The sequence below is a fragment of the Jaculus jaculus genome, chromosome 6 (genome assembly GCF_020740685.1).
Source record: "Jaculus jaculus isolate mJacJac1 chromosome 6, mJacJac1.mat.Y.cur, whole genome shotgun sequence".
NCBI classification, from domain to species: Eukaryota; Metazoa; Chordata; class Mammalia; order Rodentia; family Dipodidae; genus Jaculus; species Jaculus jaculus.
This window is the reverse complement of record NC_059107.1, coordinates 132720000-132739559: the sequence shown is the minus strand read 5'-3', so window position 1 is coordinate 132739559 and position 19560 is coordinate 132720000. Positions and strand designations below refer to the sequence as shown.

General features: G+C 42.7%; 1 non-coding gene across 1 annotated transcript; it reads left to right on the top strand.

The window, feature by feature from the left end:
- The first annotated feature begins 16081 nt into the window (after positions 1 to 16081).
- LOC123461803 lies at positions 16082 to 16188 on the top strand. Its single transcript, XR_006637868.1, has one exon. It is a non-coding gene; the product is annotated as a U6 spliceosomal RNA (small nuclear RNA).
- Positions 16189 to 19560: the final 3372 nt, after the last annotated feature.

Genomic DNA, 19560 nt, shown 5'->3' with positions numbered 1-19560 from the left:
TGGCTTTACATAGGTACTAGGGTATCAAATCGGGATCCTTAGGCTTTGCAGGCAAGCACCTTATCCACTAAGCCATCTCTCCAGCCCTATCTACCCTGTTAATCACCATTCTATCCAACACCAAATTTTTTTTTCCTGTATCACCAATTTTCTCACATCCCTCAAAAACTAAGTAGACAGTGGAAAAAGCTTTGAACAGTTTTTGATCCGTACCTGACTTGGCAAACCTGCAGTGGCTGCTTTGCTCTGGACCACACTCCGTGTTCCTGTGTTCTCCCCTGTCCCGGAAGTTCTTCCACATGTTCCTGTCCCTTTTCTGCCATCTGTCCCTTCATAGTACACCTTGTCTCACACAAAAGAACAGAGAGAGAAATGGTCAGTGTTCTTCACTGGCCTTGGAGGCACACACCTATCACCCTAGACTAGGGGTGGGGCTTAGGCGACTCATGAGGTCTAAACCTACATCCTAAGACCTGATCTTCAAGATAAAAGGACTTTGGGGCAAAGAGGACTGGGAAATGAGCCTCAATGGTAGTGTGCTTACCTGGCACATACAAAGCCAACTTTGACCTCATGCATGCATGCACACACAGCTTTTTAGAAGGAAAACCATGTTTCTGTGAGAGGGAGTACCTTTCTGAGGCTTGGTGGGTCTGAGAGGTAGGAAAGGCAGAGAAGAGTATTTCCCAGCATCCAACAAGACTTGGTTCTGATCTCAACTCTCCCTTACACCAACTTTCAATCCCGTGAGCCCTCAGTCTCCTCAACATGATCATGACTGTTCAATTCCTGCCTCATTTTAGATCTTCGCATGAAACCGGAGACATGAACGCCTTTACCCGTTACAAAAGATAGTGCAAAATGGTACTGCTGGCTCTGTACCAACTGAAAAAGGCCTATGAAGAATTGTTCCTGCCTTCTTTAAAAAAAAATTGGTTTAAATAAAAAACTGGACTGAAGCCGGGAGTGGTGGCACATGCCTTAATCCTAACACTCAGGAGCCAGAGGTAGGAGGATCCTTGTGATTTCAAGGCCAGCCTGAGACTGCATAGTGACTTCCAGGTCAGCCTGGGCTAGAGCGAGCCCCTATCCCAAAAAACAAAAAAGAGCTAAAAAGAACTCTCACCTGGGTCATAATCACAAAGCCTTAGGGACACCACCCAAGAGATTCATCTCTAGAAATAACGGTGTTTGCTTATATTTCCACTTTCATGTATGTTTAGTCAGCAGTAGAAATGATGTTTCCTTTAAGGTGAAGTAACTTGCTTATCTATCGCACATTTGTGTGGAGAAGATAAACGAGGGTCAGTTACCCAGTCAGTTTTTGCCACCATGTATCTGAATTTCACCAGGTGCCCTGACGCTTGGGATTAGTTACCCAGGTTTAATTGTCTTTCTTTTATTCCTGGCCATATATCTATTCCTGTCATAAACTAAGAAGCATGCCAATATTTCCCAAGCTTTGCTGCAAACTGGCAAACTGTATTACTTGGAGCTGTAAGACAATGGGGCCTGCCTCCCACCCCTTTACTATAGTTCATGGTGTGGCCTGACCATTGGCAGTTTATTTAAAATTCCCAGATGAGGGCTGGAGAGATGGCTTAGTAGTTAAGCATTTGCCTGTGAAGCCTAAGGACCCTGGTTCGAGGCTTGATTCCCCAGGACCCACGTCAGCCAGATGCACAAGGGGCAAAAGTGTCTGGAGTTTGTTTTCAATGGCCAGAGGCCCTGGCACGCCCATTCTCTCTTTCTCTTTGTATATTGCTTTCAAAAAAAAAAAAAAATCTTTTAAAAAATCCGAGATGATTCTAATATGTAGCAAAAGTTAGGGAACCACAGAGGGAAGCAATAACCACCACCTGCTGAAGTGTAAGAAAATAGAAAGTGTAATCTGTAAGTTGCCCACAAGATTAATATTTAACGCCAGACATTCTGTTTATTTACTCAAAATACTTTTAAAAAAATCAAGGTGGTTCTAGTACTCTTTAAAAACTCTTAAAACTAGGTGTGGTGGTGCATGCCTTTAATTTCAGCACTTGGGAGGCAAAGGCAGGAGGGTCAACATGAGTTCAAGATCAGCCTGGAGTACAGAGTAAGTTCCAGGTCAGCCTGGGGTAGAGTGAAATTCTACCTTGGGGGAAAAAATAAAAGTTTTAAGAGGAGACACTATAAATTTCACTTTTTCCCCAATTAACTAATTAAAAACTAACCAGAAATATGGCTAAAAATGACAAGTTAAAAATCTTTGTCACTTTCTAAATAAGCTGGTTGGTTCTGTAAATGCAAAATACAATTTTACTTCTCTTTAAAATTCAAATCTATATTTAGAGATGAAAACTCAAGCAACGTGCATTTTTAAATGTTTTTAAATATGTTTATTTATTTGAGAGTCAGAGAGGGGGAGCGAGAGAGAGAGGCAGACAGAGAAAGAGTGAATGGGCACTCCAGGGAAATATATGATTAAAACATAATTTTAAAGAGTATACTTTCTACACATAAAATTTTAATAAAATCATCTTTTCTCCAATTCCCCCAATTTTTTTTTTTTTTTTTTTTTGGTTTTGTTTTTTGAGGTAGGGTCTCACTCTAGCTCAGGCTAACCTGGAATTCAGTATGTAGTCTCAGGGTAGCCTTGAACTCACAGCAATCCTACCTCTGCCTCCCAAGTCCTGGGATTAAAGGCGGGCACCACCACGCCTGGCTCCTCCAAAAATTTTTAACTGATTTTTCTTTCTGTTTGTAAAGGCAATTTCAAAGTCAATTTGCTCTGAAAATGTTGGCTGTACCTATCCACTCAATCCCTGAACTATCCCATAACATACTCAGTGAGGGTCTTTTCCTAAGTTTATTTCCAGTGTACACGTTGACACTTATTGAGCCACTGTTTGGGATCCTTCAGTAAGTAACTACAAATGCACCCTTCTTTTGTAATAAGAAACTTGCCCACCCCAACTAACTTATATGTCTGCCATTTGAATCAGAACTGCTCATCAGCCAAATCTCTGACCATGATGTTTGGCCTGATCATCTTGGTCAGTCTCATATTAAAATGAGAATTAGGGCTGGAGAGATGGCTTAGCGGTTAAGCGCTTGCCTGTGAAGCCTAAGGACCCCGGTTCAAGGCTCGGTTCCCCAGGTCCCACGTTAGCCAGATGCACAAGAGGGTGCACGCGTCTGGAGTTCGTTTGCAGAGGCTGGAAGCCCTGGCGCGCCCATTCTCTCTCTCTCCCTCTATCTGTCTTTCTCTCTGTGTCTGTCGCTCTGAAATAAATAAATTAAAAAATTTTTTAAAAAATGAGAATTAGCCAGGCGTGGTGGCCACACCTTTAATCCCAGCACTCTGGAGGCAGAAGTAGGAGGTCGCCTTGAGTTCAAGGCCACCCTGAGACAACATAGTGAATTCCAGGTCAGCCTGGGCTAGAGCAAGACCCTACCTCAAAAAAAAAAAAAAAAAAAAAAAAAAGAAGGGAGAATCTTATCGACTTCATGGATTTTTTCAGATACACATAGGGAGCTCTGCATGCCCCGCAGACCCAAACTCCATCATCCCCTTCTCATTCCTGCATTCACCATCTCCGGTTCCTATAGCTGTTCTTCACAACAGGGTGCCCACCCATCTGTCCCAGTTTGCCAGCAATAGTTTTGGCATACAAGCCTGCCATCCAAGTGTGATGATTGTCACCCCCTCTCCATTCTTAGGCGTGTTCTTGTTTGAGTCATCACCATCACTTCCTTCCAAGCTACATCACCTTGGGTTCTCTCCTCTAATATGTCCATGGCCCGGCAGCCGTTTTGACTTGGGATTCTACTGCAATAATAAGTCAAAAGTTGAGAACGGACTTTCCTTCATCTGTATAAGTGAAAGGGAGTTCCCGAATGCTTCCTTCTAATAGGAGTAGCTTTCAAAATTCATTCTGTAAATCTCATCACAGTACACTTCTCTGAGCCCAGAGCTGCACCTCCCGAGTGGCTTATAGATCAAGCCTGTCTAAGGGGCGAGAGGGTCGAGGGGGCGTTTAGCCATTGCTTCAGAGTTACTGCTGAAGCTTCTTCTTTGTTTTGTTTCATGTAAATTCCCACAGACATTAAGTGAAATACTTCTCTATAGGGTTATCAATTTGCACATAAAGTAACTATGTAAAACACTGCCAATTCCATTTGTACCTATAATTTTTTGTCTGGACACATCCTGTGTTGGTATCAACATTTCCCTCCTCTCTGGCCGTACTCCCCTGAGGCCCTCCTCAGTGGGATCGTGAAGCATCTTTTTTTTTTTTTTTTTTTTAGATGCATGCTTCTGGATACATGTGTGGGGACCAGAATGCTTCTGGATGCATGTGTGGGGACCAGAAGGCAGTCCAGGTGTCATTCCTCTCAAGCACCATCTACCTTGAGATCATGTCTCTAACTGGCCTGGAGTTTGCCTGCTAGGCTTAGCTGGCTGGCCAGTGGGCCCCAGGGACCCTCTCATCTGCCTTCCCAGCCCTGGGATTGTGAGCTTGCCAACACACATGGGTTCTGGGGATTTAACTCGGGTCTTCATGCTTGCAGAGCAAGGCCTCTACCTACCATGCTTTGTTCCCCCAGGCCCTGCTGCAACATTAGATGTACTCAGAGTACCTTCTTAAAGCTCAAAGACGCCTTTCAGCTTTATACGCTTCCCCTTTCATTCATTTGTTTACAGTAGATCTCGCCTCCCAGAGATACACTGTGCAGCACACTTCCTTTTGAGGACAGCATCTCTTGAAGTGATTTACATGTGAGCCATCAAGTCATGATTTTAAGTAAAGGGAGTTAGGGTTTGAAAAAAACTACCGTGTGTGTGTGTGTGTGTGTGTGTGTGTGTGTGTGTGTGTGTGCGTGTGTGGTGGCATACACCGATAATCCCAGCACTTGGAAGATAGAGACAGGAGAGTTCAAGACCAACCTGGGCAACACGAGATCACTGCAAAACAAAAGCGGGGGAGTACTTTTTTAAGTGATTTCAACAGAAGCCCAAGTGTTTAAAATCAGGCTTGTTGTAGCAGGGCGTGGCGGCACACACTTTTAATCCCAGCACTCAGGAGGCAGAGGTAAATCAATCACCTCAGAGTTTAAGGCCACCCTGAGACTACATAGTGAATTCCAGGTCAGCCTGGGCTAAAGTGACACCCTACCTGGAAAAACCACACACACACACACACACACACACAAATCAGGCTTGTTTCTATACTTTATCACTAATATGCAATCATTAATTAAAATCTAAGCATAGGGCTGAAGAGATGGTTTAGTGGTTAAGGTACCTGCCTGCAAAGCCAAAGGATCCAAGTTCAGTTCCCCAGGACCCATATAAGCCAGTTGCACAAGGTAGCACATGCATCTGAAGTTTGTTTGCAGTGGCTGGAGGACCTGGAGCACCCATTCTCTCTCTCTCTCTCAAATTAAACAATGAAACAATAAGTGAAATAAAATGTAAGTACAAATTTAAGTCTTACGTAATTTTTAAGGCTGGTCTTCAGGATTTTTTTAAATAATTTTTTGCTCATTTTCATTTATTTATTTGAGAGGGACAGACAGAGAGAGAAAGAGGCAGATAGAGAGAGAGAATGGCCGTGCCAGGGCCTCCAGCCACTGCAAACAAACTCCAGACGCATGCGTCCCCTTGTGCATCTGGCTAATGTGGGTCCTGGGGAATCGAGCCTCGAACCGGGGTCCTCATGCTTCACAGGCAAGCGCTTAACTGCTAAGCCATCTCTCCAGCCCAATCTTACATAATTTTTATACCCTGACCTTTTTTTTACATTTAGCATATATAGCATTGTATTTCCCTGTTAATATTATGGACAACTTCAAAAAAATATAAAAAGGTCTGTGAGTTAGGGCATATTCAGTTTGTGTGAGCAAGAGTATTCATCTTTTGTCTGTAAAATGAGGCTGACAGTGTAGCTAGCTGGTCCTCATGGTTACCGTGACAATGAAATAAGATAAAGAGCTCCACAGCCCTAGCACAGAGCACAGTCTGTCACAGGGGCACAGTAAATACCCTGTGGTATGATAGTAAGAGCTTCCAAGGTTGAAAGATTATGGCTAGTAAGTCATTTAATATGTGCTGTCCCTAGGACAATGAGGGAGAATCGGAGATGGGTGGCCTGGGAATCCTATCTAATTCTTACATGTGTTATAGTTGGCTGTATTTGTAATAGCCCAACCAGAATGTTGTTTCTTTGTTTTACTGGGGTTTTTTTTTGGGGGGGGGTAGTGTTTCCTGGATTACCTACGTTGAAAATTTTTATATTCACATTTTTTTTGCATCTGAAACCAGAAGGCCATCCTTCCTATATGGTAAACGTGGCTTGGTGGTGTCCACACTGTTTGCCACTCTGCTCACTGCTTCCTTTAGACTCCCTGCCGCTGTCATTTCTCAGTATTGCTGACCACTTGTTGTTGCCTCTCACCTTTGCTGCTATCAAGCTTGAAATAATGCAAGTTTGATGGGCACTCCTTTAAAGAAAGTTTCTCCCCATGGTCATCCTCACTTGTAGTTGTACCCTGCCTGACCCCTTGATGATTTGTGTAGACACTATAACCTCTTATCAAGTTTTAGAACCAGGGCTGGAGAGATGGCTTAGTGGTTAAGACACTTGCCTGCTAAGCCAAAGGACCCAGGTTTGATTCCCCAGAACGCATGTAAACCAGATGCACAAAGTGAGACATGTGTTGAGATGCACAAGGTGAGACATGTGTTGAGTTTATCTGCAGTGGCTGAAGGCCCTGGTGTGCCCATTCTCTCTCTCTCTCTCATAAATAATTTTTTTAATTTTTGGGGGGGGTTATTTTTATTTATTTATTTGAGGGTGACAGACAGAGAAAGAGGCAGAGAGAGAGAGAGAGAGGATGGGCACGCCAGGGCCTCCAGCCACTGCAAACGAACTCCAGATGCATGCGCCCCCTTGTGCATCTGGCTAACGTGGGTCCTGGGGAATCGAGCTTCGAACCAGGGTCCTTAGGCTTCACAGGCAAGCGCTTAACCGCTAAACCATCTCTCCAGCCCTCATAAATAATTTTTTTTAAGTGTTAGAACCATAAGGACCTGGGTCCTTGGACCACATGACTCTCCTGGTATAGATAAGTGACTTAAGCCCCTGAGTGGTTGTGCCCTGCCCCGTTAGAAACAAAGTGAGGGGAGTTCTTCAAGGTGGAGTAGTATTCTATTCACATTTATTTGGCTTTTTAAAGTTTTTCATTTGGGGGCGGGGAGATGGCTCCTTCAGTAAAGTGATCACTGCACACATCTGAGGACCTGAGCTTGGCTCTGCAACACCACATAAAGGCCGGGCGTGCTGGCCCATGCCTGTAATCCCAGTGCTAGGAAGGCAGACACAGGATTCCCAGAGTTCGCTGGCTAACTTGTCTACCCAAACCAGTGAGCTCTAGGTTCACTGAGAGGCCCTGTCTCAAAAATAGGGGTAAGGGAGACTGAGAGATAGCTCAGCAGTTACAGTTGCTTGCTTGCAAAGCCTGCCAGTCTGGGTTTGATTCCCCAGTACTCTCATAAAGCCAGAGGAGATTCACAAACTGGTGCATGCATCAGAATTTGTTTGCACTGCAAAAAGGCCCTGGCATGCCCATTCATATTCTCTCTCTTTCTTTCTCTCTCCCAATACATAAATAAATTAAAATATTTTAAAAATAGTAATAAGGTAGAAAGTGATAATGAGGTAGATATCCAACAGAAACATTTGGCCTTCACACACACCGATAAACAAACGTGTACATACACATGTGCACCACATACATTTATAAGCAAAAGAAATTAAATAAAGCCTTTTTAATTTTTAAGCTAGACATAGTGGTACACACCTATAATACCAGCATTCAGGATGCTGAGGCAGGAGGGTCATGAATTCAAGGCCAGTCTGTCTAAAAACTGTTTGTCATAATTTTCCAATAATGAAATTGCTAGTTCTCTTTAAAGTAAATAAATCTTCTAACACGTCTTCCCATTACAAAACGCTGTAACTCATGGCTGTCTAAAAGCACATTTTATGACATCTTCAGGAACTTTTTAGCTTAACAAGCTTTAGCTTTGCTAGTTTTGAAAGATACCATCACATTTATATTTCTGTTTTCCCTTTTTCAGAAACAGAGAGCCTGGATACACTTGTCCATTGGACACTCACAGCCCTGAAGCATAGACACAGAGGTAGTTGTCGACTGTACATTATTTTTTAGGGCATCAGGAGAAGACTGGTAGGTCGTTTTCATCTGCAAATCTGGAAAACCCATGAGTGAATGTAGCAGTCCATTCATCCACAATGCTGGGATGAGCTTCTACACAGACACAGTTAGTGGGATTGATTTTAGTTCACATATCCAAGGGGAAGTTCCAACGATGGTGGGAGAAGCTGTCTCCCGTTCGTAAATTCAAGCAGAAAGAAACTACCAGCATCCAGAAAACAAGGACTTTCTCAGGCACTAACACCTCTCTACACCTTGGGGTGGGATCCAGATCCTCCCCAGTGACACGCCTCCTGTAGCGGAAGTCTGTCTGCCAGGGGCTGGAGCTGCAAACTCAATTTTAATAAAACACTGTCCAAGGGATCACACATTCAAACTACCACAACAATAGGTCCACTTTTCTTCATAATTTCATGTTTATTTTTTAATATTTTATTTATTATTTATTTGAGAGAGAGAGGTAGAAATATAGAATGGACATGCCAGGGCTCAAGCCACTGCAAACAAACTCCCGATGCATATGCCACCTTGGGCATCTGGCTCATGTGGGTACTGGGGAACTGAACCTGGGTCCTTAGGCTTCACAGATAAGTGCCTTAACCACTAAGCCATCTCTCCATCCCCTAATGTGTCTTAAAATACAGTTTGATGCAAACAACAAAGGACTGAATTCATCATTTTATTCTTGCATTCTTTACTTCTCCTTTCCAGTTTCTGCAAAGGGAAACACAGGAGTTGAAGCAGGTAATATGGCCACTTTATGATTGACAGTCTGTTAAATAAATGAGTCATTATTCTTACGTATAGAATGCAAAGCTCTTTTGAGATTTATCATGTGACTAGTTGTGTTAATAGGAAGATTTAAAAAAAAGAATTAAACTAATAGAGCTTTATTAAGAAGACAACGTTTAGCCAGGCATGTTGGTATACACCTTTGATCCCAGCACTAGGGAGGCAGAGGTAGGAGGATCACCATGAGTTCGAACCCACCCTGAGACTACATAGTGAATTCCAGGTCAACTTGGGTTGGAATGAGACCCTCCCTCAGAAAAAGAAAAAGAAGAAGAAGAGGAGGAGGAGGAGGAGGAGGAGGAGGGAGGAAGACAACTTTTTACACTTTCTCTTTTGCAATATTATTTTATCATGACTGGAAACAGTTTTCTGGAAGGTTGTACATTATATTTATGCAATGCTTCTAAGTGTAAACAGCTTTGGATTTGTTTCAGTACATAAGGATAGTCTGTGCCCATTGTTAGAGAAGCAACATCCAGAGTGACAAGGAAATCTACTCTGAGCCTCATCCAGGCCTAGATTCTGGAGACAAGGACACCTCAAAGTCAAAACCAAACCCACATATGTGAACATGCAAGGCCTAGCCTATCGTCTTAGTGATCAAGCGGGCTGAGGAGAAGAGGGAAGAGGGCAAGAATTGTGCGCCTGAAGTCTCCATCAACTATCCCCACAAGGGGACTGCCACACAAAACAGCAGTATTACCTGTGGCCCAAGCCACTCTCTGGGCCTTTCCAAGTGAAGAGGAGGACACAATGAGAGTCGCTGCTCCATTAGTCAGAGAGAAAAGAGAGGAAATCGTCTAAACAGAAGAGCTCGGAGTACAGTAGTCCCAAGGGGCCAGTGGGGCAGGCCCAGCTGAACAGCGGTGCGAAAAGCACCCAAACCAGCAGCGTGAGCATAGCAAGCTGTCATTTCACCCCAAAACCTCAAAAAGAGATGCTTTTAATTCTGTTCCAGAAACCTCTGTAGTGCATCTGCCCAGGGCAGGGTCTGTGCCGGGCAGAAAGGGGCCAGGATTAAAAAGACTCACTGCCACTTCCTGAGACTATCACAATAGCACTGTAAGCGCTGGGAGCATCCCAACCAGCAGCTGGCAGGGTTGAGCCCAACAAGCATGTACATGCCAGGTTCAAGAACACTCAGCAAACCGGGCATAGTGGCGCACGCCTTTAATCCCAGCACTAGGGAGGCAGAGGTAGGAGGATTGCTGTGAGTTCGAGGCCACCCTGAGACTACAGAGTGAATTCCAGGTCAGCCTGGGATACAGCAAGACCCTACCTCGGAAAACCAAAAAAAAGAACACTCAGCAGAAAGAGCCCCTGGGCAAGAGTCGGAGCAACAGACAGGGTCCACCAGCTCAGAGGGACAAAGCAGAAGACAGTGATGTGCAGTTTGTGACAGACAAACCAGTCAGGTCAGCTGCAGAGCTGGATTAAGACTTACTGAACTACACAGTTTATGATATAGCGAAATAAATAAATAAATAAATAAATAAATAAATAAATAAATAAATAAATAAATAAATAAAAATTCCCCTCAACAAGGTAACCGGAAAGGCTTGTCTGATTAACTACATTCATGGAGGTACTGGTATTGTATTAGTTACAGACACATAATGATATTCAGATTATGATGTTTGCTGGGTGTGGTGGAGCACACCTTTGATCCCAGCAGAGAGGTAGGAGGATTGTTGTGAGTTCAAGGCCAGCCTTAGACTCCATAGTGAATTCCAGGTCAGCCTGGGCTACAGTCAGACCCTACCTCAAAAAGCCAAAAAAAAAAAAAAAAACAGAAAAAAAATGATTATGATGTTTGATAGTAAGATTTTTGGTTGCTTTCATTGAAACATTGGCTTATAAATGTGTGTTTCTGACATCTATAAATGTTGTTTCTAGGAATTCAGTTTTCCCTTATGATCTTCATAATGCTGTAAATTGGCTGAGCTCACTGCCTTCCTGCTTCCATCCCAATGAAAGTAAATCCCAAGTCTGAAGAGTAAATCATGCACTATTGTGTATAAAACAAAAATGCCAGTTTGATTACCAACAGGGCAGTTTACTGTGTAGTGAATAATATACCTAGGAAATAGTTTCTTGTGTGTGTTGACTTAGTGACAGAAGGGACAAGAAGGCTTAGAGACAAGTGTCTCTGAAGTTAAGCTGTTAATGCCATGAAAAACTTCATGTCAAGTTCTAACATAATTAGAAAAAACTAAATAAATTATCTGTCTCTGTCTTACTCCAACACAATCAATTCTATGAAGGATGAATCATCATAAAACTCAAATTGTTTTGTGATTTCTTGTACCGAAGCCTTTTTAACTCTGCGGTGCACATTTTATGGAATGCGGAAGTAGCATCTGATTTAGTATTTTTACTTGGGCCATTGACTTTGCAGTCAAACCTTCTTTGCAAACATTTTAGTCTCTCCACATTTTCCATCCAAGGCTGTCAGTTTCTATTTAGAAAGGTTAATGGAGACCCAGAGCCTCCCAGCCTCTGGACCAGAAGCAGCTTTTGCCTGCATTGATAATTTCCTTTGAATGGGCTGCCAGCTCCAATTCTACATGTAAATATTTGACTGGCTTGTTTGGGGAAAAAAAAAACAAAAACAAACTAGCAGAGTGGGAGAGTGGTGGAACCAAAATGTAATATATGATATGAGAAATGCAGATTTTATTTCTGCATATTTCTTTTTGCTCATTTCTTGGTTATTGTCACATTTGCAGATGCCTTCATTATTGCTTTTTGTGAGATCTTTGGCCTCCACTGGAATTGCTGAATGGACCAGGGAGTAATGCAATGCATTTGCAGGAGCCCACACTGTTTTAATTAACTCCCCTTCATGACTCCTAGGAGGCTGGGTTGATGGGCCATTTGCCATGACCCTTAGCTCTTGAAAAGGGAGAGCCAGCTTTGAGCACTTTGTCTGGACTGCTGACATGCCTCTTTTTTGCCTTTCCAGAAAGCAAGACCTGCCTTGGAATATAGTGGAGAAACTCACCATGGGAGAAGTTGCGGGGAGTGCTGTCCCCCAGCCACCTAGAGGAGAGAAGAAACCTGGTCCCTTTCTGCTGCCTCACTTCCTACCCCCCCACCCCATGCCACCCCTAGAGCCATGTCCTGAACTAGCGACTCTGTGCCTGAAATGTCTAATGAGAGCATAATGGAAGCGTGTGTGTGATTGTAAATGTTTAAGTGGACACATTAAAGGAAAAAGAAATTAAGTTGAATAATTTGTTTTAGCTCAGAACATCAAAAATATTACAGTTTTAGTATGCAAGCCAAGTCCAGACATGGTAGTGCGCAATCCTAGAATTCAGACTGCGGAGGCAGGAGGATCAAGAGGTCAAAGACATCTTTGTCTACATAGTGAATTCAAAACCAGCTTGGGCTACATTAAACCCTGTCAAAAAAGAAAGAAAAGAAAGAGAGAAGGAAGGAAAGAAAAGAAAAAAATGAAGGGGAGATGGAGGAAGAGAGAAAGGAAAGAAAGAAAAAGAAAGAAAGAAAGAAAAAGAAAGAAAGAAAGAAAGAAAGAAAGAAAGAAAGAAAGAAAGAAAGAAAGAAAGAAAGAAAGAAGAAAAAGGTCTCTCATTCAGTCATTTGACCATACCATGGGACTTGTAGGGATGTCTTTTCCCCACCCCCCGCCCCAAGGTAGGGTCTCGCTCTAGCCCAGACTGACCTGAAATTTACTACATAGTCTCAGGCTGGCCTTGAACTCATGGTGATCCTCCTACCTCTGTCTCCTAAGTGTTTAGAGTAAAGGTGTGTGTCACCATGCCTGGCTCTTTTTTCCTTTTTTATTATTTTATTTATTTGTCATTACCTGGAACTCACTCTGTAGCCCAGGCTGGTTTCAAACTCAACAACCCTACTAGCTCAGCTTCCTGAGTGCTGGGATTATAGGTCTGAGTCACCACACTTTGCCTATGATTCTTTTGTTTGTTTTTGAGGTAGAGTCTCACCCTAGTCTTGGCTGACCTGGAGTTCACTCTGTAGCCCAGGTTGGCCTCAAACTCTTAGTGATCCTCCTATCTCTGCCTCCCAGGTGCTGGGATTAAAGTCATGTACCACTATGCCTTGTTTGCCAGTAATTGTTTTTTTGTTTAGTTTTTGTTTTTTGAGGTAGAGCCTCTCATTAGCTCAAGCTAACCTGGAATGCACTATGTATTCTCAGAGTGGCCTCAAACTCGAAGCCTATCTCTCTGCCTCCCAAGTGCTGGGACTAAAGGCATGTGCCACCACACCCAGCTCTCCCTTAAAAAAAACATATATATGTGTGTGTGTGTGTGTGTGTGTGTGCGCGCGCGCGCGTGTGTGCGTGCGTGTGCGTGTGTGTGTGCGTGCGTGCATGTGTGTGTGTAAATTTGCAAGCATAGAGTGTGATTGAGAGGGAATACAGGTGCAATAGGGCTGCCTCCTGCCACTGCATACAAACTCCAGATGTGTATATCACTTTGTGCATCTGGGTTTACATGGGTACTAGGGGATCAATGCCAGGCCATCAGGCTTAGCAAGCAAATTACTTTAACTTCTTTAAATGCCATCTCTCTATCACCATGATGACATTTTAATGTATACATAACAAATTTCAATTATATTCTGCCCTCTCTTATCCTCACCCCACTCCCATTCCTGATGATTTTCTTCCCAATTTGTCCCCTTTCTACTTCTATGTCTTTTGTTCTTTGTTGTAACCTAGTGTATTTTATTAGGTTGTTCACAGGAGCATGGGCAGGCACCTATATAGAAAGAAAAGAAAAGAAAAGAAAAGAAAGAAAGAAAAGAAAGAAAGAAAAGAAAAGAAAAGAAAGAAAGAAAAGAAAGAAAGAAAAGAAAAGAAAAGAAAGAAGAGAAGGACTTCCAGGTAAAATGGTGACATAGTAGCCACATCAAGGCAGCCTAGGGAGGGAAAAAAGCAGAAAAACAGCAAAATACACTCTTCTACCAAAAAGTAAATGTGCATAAGTTATTATCAACAACAGCAGAGAAGCAGGAGAGACTTGGATCTTCTAGAAAGGAGGAAACCGGCCAGAATCCCACCGAGGTGTCAAGGGCCTGGCATGCCCGACCACCTGGCCAGCGCAGAGCTGCAGGAGCACAAACCAGGTGGGGGAATTTTCCACTCACATCCGCCTCCTTGCAAAGTCAAGAAACATGAAGGGGAAGACAGCATGGACCAGCTGAGTAGCTCTGGTACAACTCCAGGCATCCTGCACACTGTTCCATTCCCCCAGCCACCAGTGCCATGACAGACCACCAGGGAACTCATTCAGCGCATGGCCACAAGGCATCCATCAGAGCCCATCAGAACATCAGATCTTTAATGCAACAGAGAGAGATTGAGGTGGGCACTCAGCATTGGTGAGATCAGAAGTCATCCCAAAAGGTAACCAGGCCTACTTACACAAAGGCAGGTATGCAGGCCTGCACTGGAAGTACTACTCTCTCTTTCCATGTCAGGGCAGGTTATGGGTTGCATATTCTTGGCTGGCTTTACCATTCTCAAATAAGCTATATTTTGGTGTTGACTATTATTGCCTTAGTTGCTTCCTGATTTATAGGGCCTTTGTCTTTTTCTTTTGTCATTATTGGGGGCAGGGTCTAATTCAGCCCCAGGCTGATCTGGAATCCATTTCAGACCAAAAATCTCAACCGCCCAGTAGACAAGATTAAGGGTATGGGGCAACACACACCCTTAGAGCCTTTGGATTTATTAGATTATCTGTTTGTTTTAATACCCACTCTTGCATAAATACTCTGTGATGGTTTTGATTGAATATATATATTGCTCAGTTGAATTTTAGAATTTGCCAGTAAATTGCTCCACCCAGTCTACTAGAATACTTGAGTAGCAGGCAAACTCAACACCTAGGGTCACTTCTGATGTTACTCTTGGGGTATAAGAGCTAGACCTAGCACCCTAAACTCCTACCCTGAAGATATGTAAAGCCGGATTTACATGGCTAAGAACACTGCAGATAATTAGAAAACCCAAGCTTCAAATTAATTCAAGATGCAAAAGTCTCTACACAATAAACAAAAATACTCAAGACAATACAATCTCACCAAAAATTATAAATCCATCCAAAATGACTTCCACTGAGACTTTTTTAGATGAAATGCCTGACAGAGATTTAAAAAAAAAAAAAAAAGTATATTTATGCTCACAGAAATCAAAGGACTAAAAGAAGAAAACAAATCTTGAAGGAATCCTAAGAGAACCTGGGAAGCCAACTTAATGAAATAAGGAGGTCAATACAAGACATGAATAAGGAAATAAAAATGATGAAAAAATATCAATCAGAAATACTAAAGATTAAAAACACAGTAAGTCAAATAGAAAACTCTGTAAATAGTCTACCCAGTAGAATGGATCAAGGAGAGGGCAGAGTATCTAAACTAGAAGACCAGGTGGCAGATCTAATACAGTCCAACAAAGAGAAAGATGAACTAATAGGATGGCATGAAAGGGAATTTCAAGACATTCAGGACACTATGAAGAGATCAAATATAAGAATTCAAGTATAGTAGGAGAAGAATTTCACTCCAAAGGCATAAAAGATATTTTCAACAAAATCATAGAAGAAAACTTTTCCCAAACAGGGAAAGTGATGCCAGTTCTTAGGTTGGTCTCCCTCAGTAACACTCTACGTTTGACTGCTCTAGAGCCTTCCAAAGTGTTCCTGAGAACACAGTATTATTTAAAGACTGCTTCTTGTCTTTCTGATAACCAGATTTGCAATGAAAAATGTCATTGGAGCAGAATTCTTTCATTGTCCATGTACCCCAGTAGCCCACCAAACCCCACAAGAGTAGAGCCGGTACCTGCTTGTTCACATAGTGTAATTCCTGGGGACTGTCCCATTGTTCCAATCATAGCTAGTGCTCAGTGTCCTGTAATGAATGAGCGAATGAGTGCCGAGTCTACAGGAGATGTGCCAGTAAACACTAGAGAAATATTAATCACACTTCTGCATTCTCAAAATAAAATCCTATGTTCTACTCTGACAAATGAAATTTTAAAGGTAAATTAAAACCCCTAAACTAAAATAAACTTTTAGTGCTCGCTTTGGCAGCACGTGTATTAAAATTGGAACGATACAGAGAAGATTAGCATGGCCCCTGTGCAAGGATGATACACAAATTCATGAGGCATTCCATGTTTTTTAAAAAAATAAACTTTCAGCTGGGTATGGTAGCGCAGCACCCAGGAGTCTAACACAGGGGAATTTCTGAGTGTTAACATCATAATATCCAAGCAAAGCAAAGTTACCAAATGAGCTCCTGTCTCCAAAAAATATTTTTTTACTAAAAGGAACTTTTATGTCACAAACTGATCCACCCAATATTCCTTTCCTATTTCTTTTTCTAGAGCTAAGTTTTGTTTTCTAACCATAAACTCTTAGAGGAGCCCTAAACAGAATAAACAGAAAGTTAAAATTTACATTTTATGCAGGAGTATGAAATGCTTTCAAAAGTCAAGGAAATTAACTATTTGAAAAATTACATATTCCAACAACTGGCAACAAGATATGGTTCAGCCTGGATAAGTCATATCTGAAGAATAAACATAAGTTTCAGAAGTTTTAAAAGTTGGGGCTGGAGATATTGCTCAGTGGTTAAGGCATTTGCCTGCAAAGCCCAATGACCCAGGTTCAATTCTCCAGCGCCCATGCAAAGCCAGATGCACAAAGTGACACATGCATCTGGAGTTTGTTTACAGTGGCTGGAGGCCCTGGTTCACCCATTTCTTTATCTATCTCTCTTCTTTCTATCTCTCTCTACTTGCAAAAAATAAAAAAATATGTTTGTTTTTTTAAAAAGAAATTTTGAAAGTATGTGCCTTGTTAAACTGCAAAACCTATGCTAAGCAGTTTACCTAGGTCATTGATTGACACTACCATGCAACCTAAGAGTCAGTTTCTTTCATTGCCTGATTATGTGGGTGAAATCTAACCACTGACAGCTTCAAGCTTCCAATTCTCACCCTGTTTTTACCCCACATCTGGGCAAGCCATTTTTTTCTGTCACTGCTAGAGAGCAAGCCCCTTTCACTCTACCTCCCCCAGACACCCCACTCACTGTTTGTTTCTCACTCTACCTCCACCACATACCCTTCTCACTGTTTCTTCCTCTCTCCATCTATATTCAGTCTAGCTGGAGTGAGTGTTCTGTTCTCTCCAGAGTCTACAAGATGTGAGGGATAACTTCATAATTGGGTGTGTAGCAATATTTATGTCAATATTGGAACAAATCTGGTGGCAAATGGCAATTAAAATATCTTATGAGGGGCTGGAGGGACGGCTTAACAGTTAAGGTGCTTGCCTGTGAAGCCTAAGGACGCATGTTTGACTTTTCAGGTCCCACATAAGCCAGATGCCACGGTGACGCAAGTGCACAATGTCACTCATGTGCACAAGGGGGTGCACGTGTCTGGAGTTCAATTGCAGTGTCTGGAGGCCCTGGCATGCCAATTGTCTCTCTTGAGCACATGCATACACACATTAAAAAAAAAAAAAAAAGGCCAGTCTGTTGGTTGCCTCAAACAAGAAATACCTTATGAGGGTCAACTTCAAGATAACATTTAAGTAAATGTCAACATTGTACCTTAGCATGGTGCTGAGCACCTTCTCCTCACTGAAGACTAGAAGTGGAGACACCCCTGCAGGGTTCCTGTGCTGCTGGCCACTGTCCCCAAGGCTTCATGCTCACTGGACACGTGCTCCATCACCAAGGCCCAGCCCAACTCAGAACTGTGAAACCCACGGAATTTGCAAAGAACTTCATTCATTACCATGTCTGACTTCTGTGAATATCGTGGACGGAGGAAATATTTTGTCTTCTCACACCAAATTTCTCTCTGCCTTTCCTTGGGAAGTTTTCCAGCTTGATGGAGCAAGGTTGCTCTGGGCAAAAGTAAGCCTTTGGCACTCGGGAGACAGAGGGAGGAGGATCAGTGTGAGTTTGAGGCCAGCCTGGGATGACAGCATGAGTCCCAGGTCAGCCTGGGCTCGAGTAAGACCCTACCTTGAAAAGACCAGAAGACAGAAACAGGAAGCCTTTGCTTTTACACTCTCTAGCTCTTGGTCCATCGAAACATGCAATTCAATGATGGTATGCTTTTCTTTGTCCCCATTCCCCATAATGTGTCATCCTCCCTATTCTCCTTGAATCATTGTGATGGTCTCCCTTGTTCATCCTCAGCTTGTTTCCCACAACTCTGCCTACTTAGCACTGGCTATTGAAGGTGGATGAGGAAAAACACAAGCACAATGACTGACTTCAGTTGGAATTTAAAGAAATGCCCTCAGTAACCCCAGGCTACCTCCCTTAGTGCAGTCTCTCTGCCATTTTATAAAGTGCCATTTTGCTAAACATCATTTCAATCCTTAAAATCATCTTACACAAAGGCTATAGAGATGGCTCAGTAGTTAAGGCACTTGCCTACAAAGTCTAATGACCAATGTACAGTTCCCCAGTACCCACATAAAGCAAGATACACAAAATAACACATGTGTCTGGAGTTCATTTGCAGTGGCTAACTCTTTCTCTCTCTTGTCTCTTTCTCTCTCATTACAAATAAATTAATAAAATATTTAAAGGCCAGGTGTGATGGCACATCCCTTTAATCCCAGCACCTGGGAGGTCAAGGTAGGAGAATTGCCATGAGTTTAAGGCCACCCTGAGACTAGAGAGTGAATTCCAGGTAAGTTTGAGCTAGAGGGAGACCCTACTTCAAAAAGCCAAAAATAAAAACATTGAATGCACCTTCTTACATTTTCACGCTCAGATGAGACCTTAGTCCTCATGTCACCAAACAGAATCAGTTAGGAGAGATGTCCACAGGTCCCCATCATTAATGGACTGTGGGCAGCATCTGGCTCCACACAGTCCGCCTTTCACCTGGAGTCAGGAATGAGACATGCCTGAACACAGACTCCAGTCCCCTCACCTATGTGCAAGGACATTGCTTCAGCAATCTGCCACCTACTTCCTAAATTGTCAGTCTTGACCTTTGGCTGGTTTGTCCCACAGACATGTACCAACTTTTTCTCGAACTTATTTCTCCCTGCTTATGATCATACCATTTTTTAATTCCTTTTTTTTTTTTAAGCAAAATTCCCAAAGGAGCTATCTATATGTTGTAGTCAACTTTTTGTTGCTGGGACAAAGCACCCATCCAAAAGTAGCTGATGGGAGAGAAGTTTTTATTTTGGGCTTACAGTCTCAAGATGAAGCTTCATGATGGCAGGAGAAAGCATGGCATGAGCAGAGGCTGGACATCACCTCCTTGCCATAGCAGGTAGAAAACAGTAGCAAGAGAGTGAGCCTAACTCTAGCAGAAGGAGCTGGCTGTAACACCTCAAAGCATGCCCTCAGCAACATACCTCCTCTAGCAAGGCTGTACCTTCCAAATTCTCACCTGGTGGCACCAAGCATTCAAAACACATGAGTTTATGGAGGTCATGTGGTTTAAACCACCACATTCTACACTGGCCCCCATAAACTCTGACCATCCATGATGCAAAATGCAAGGGG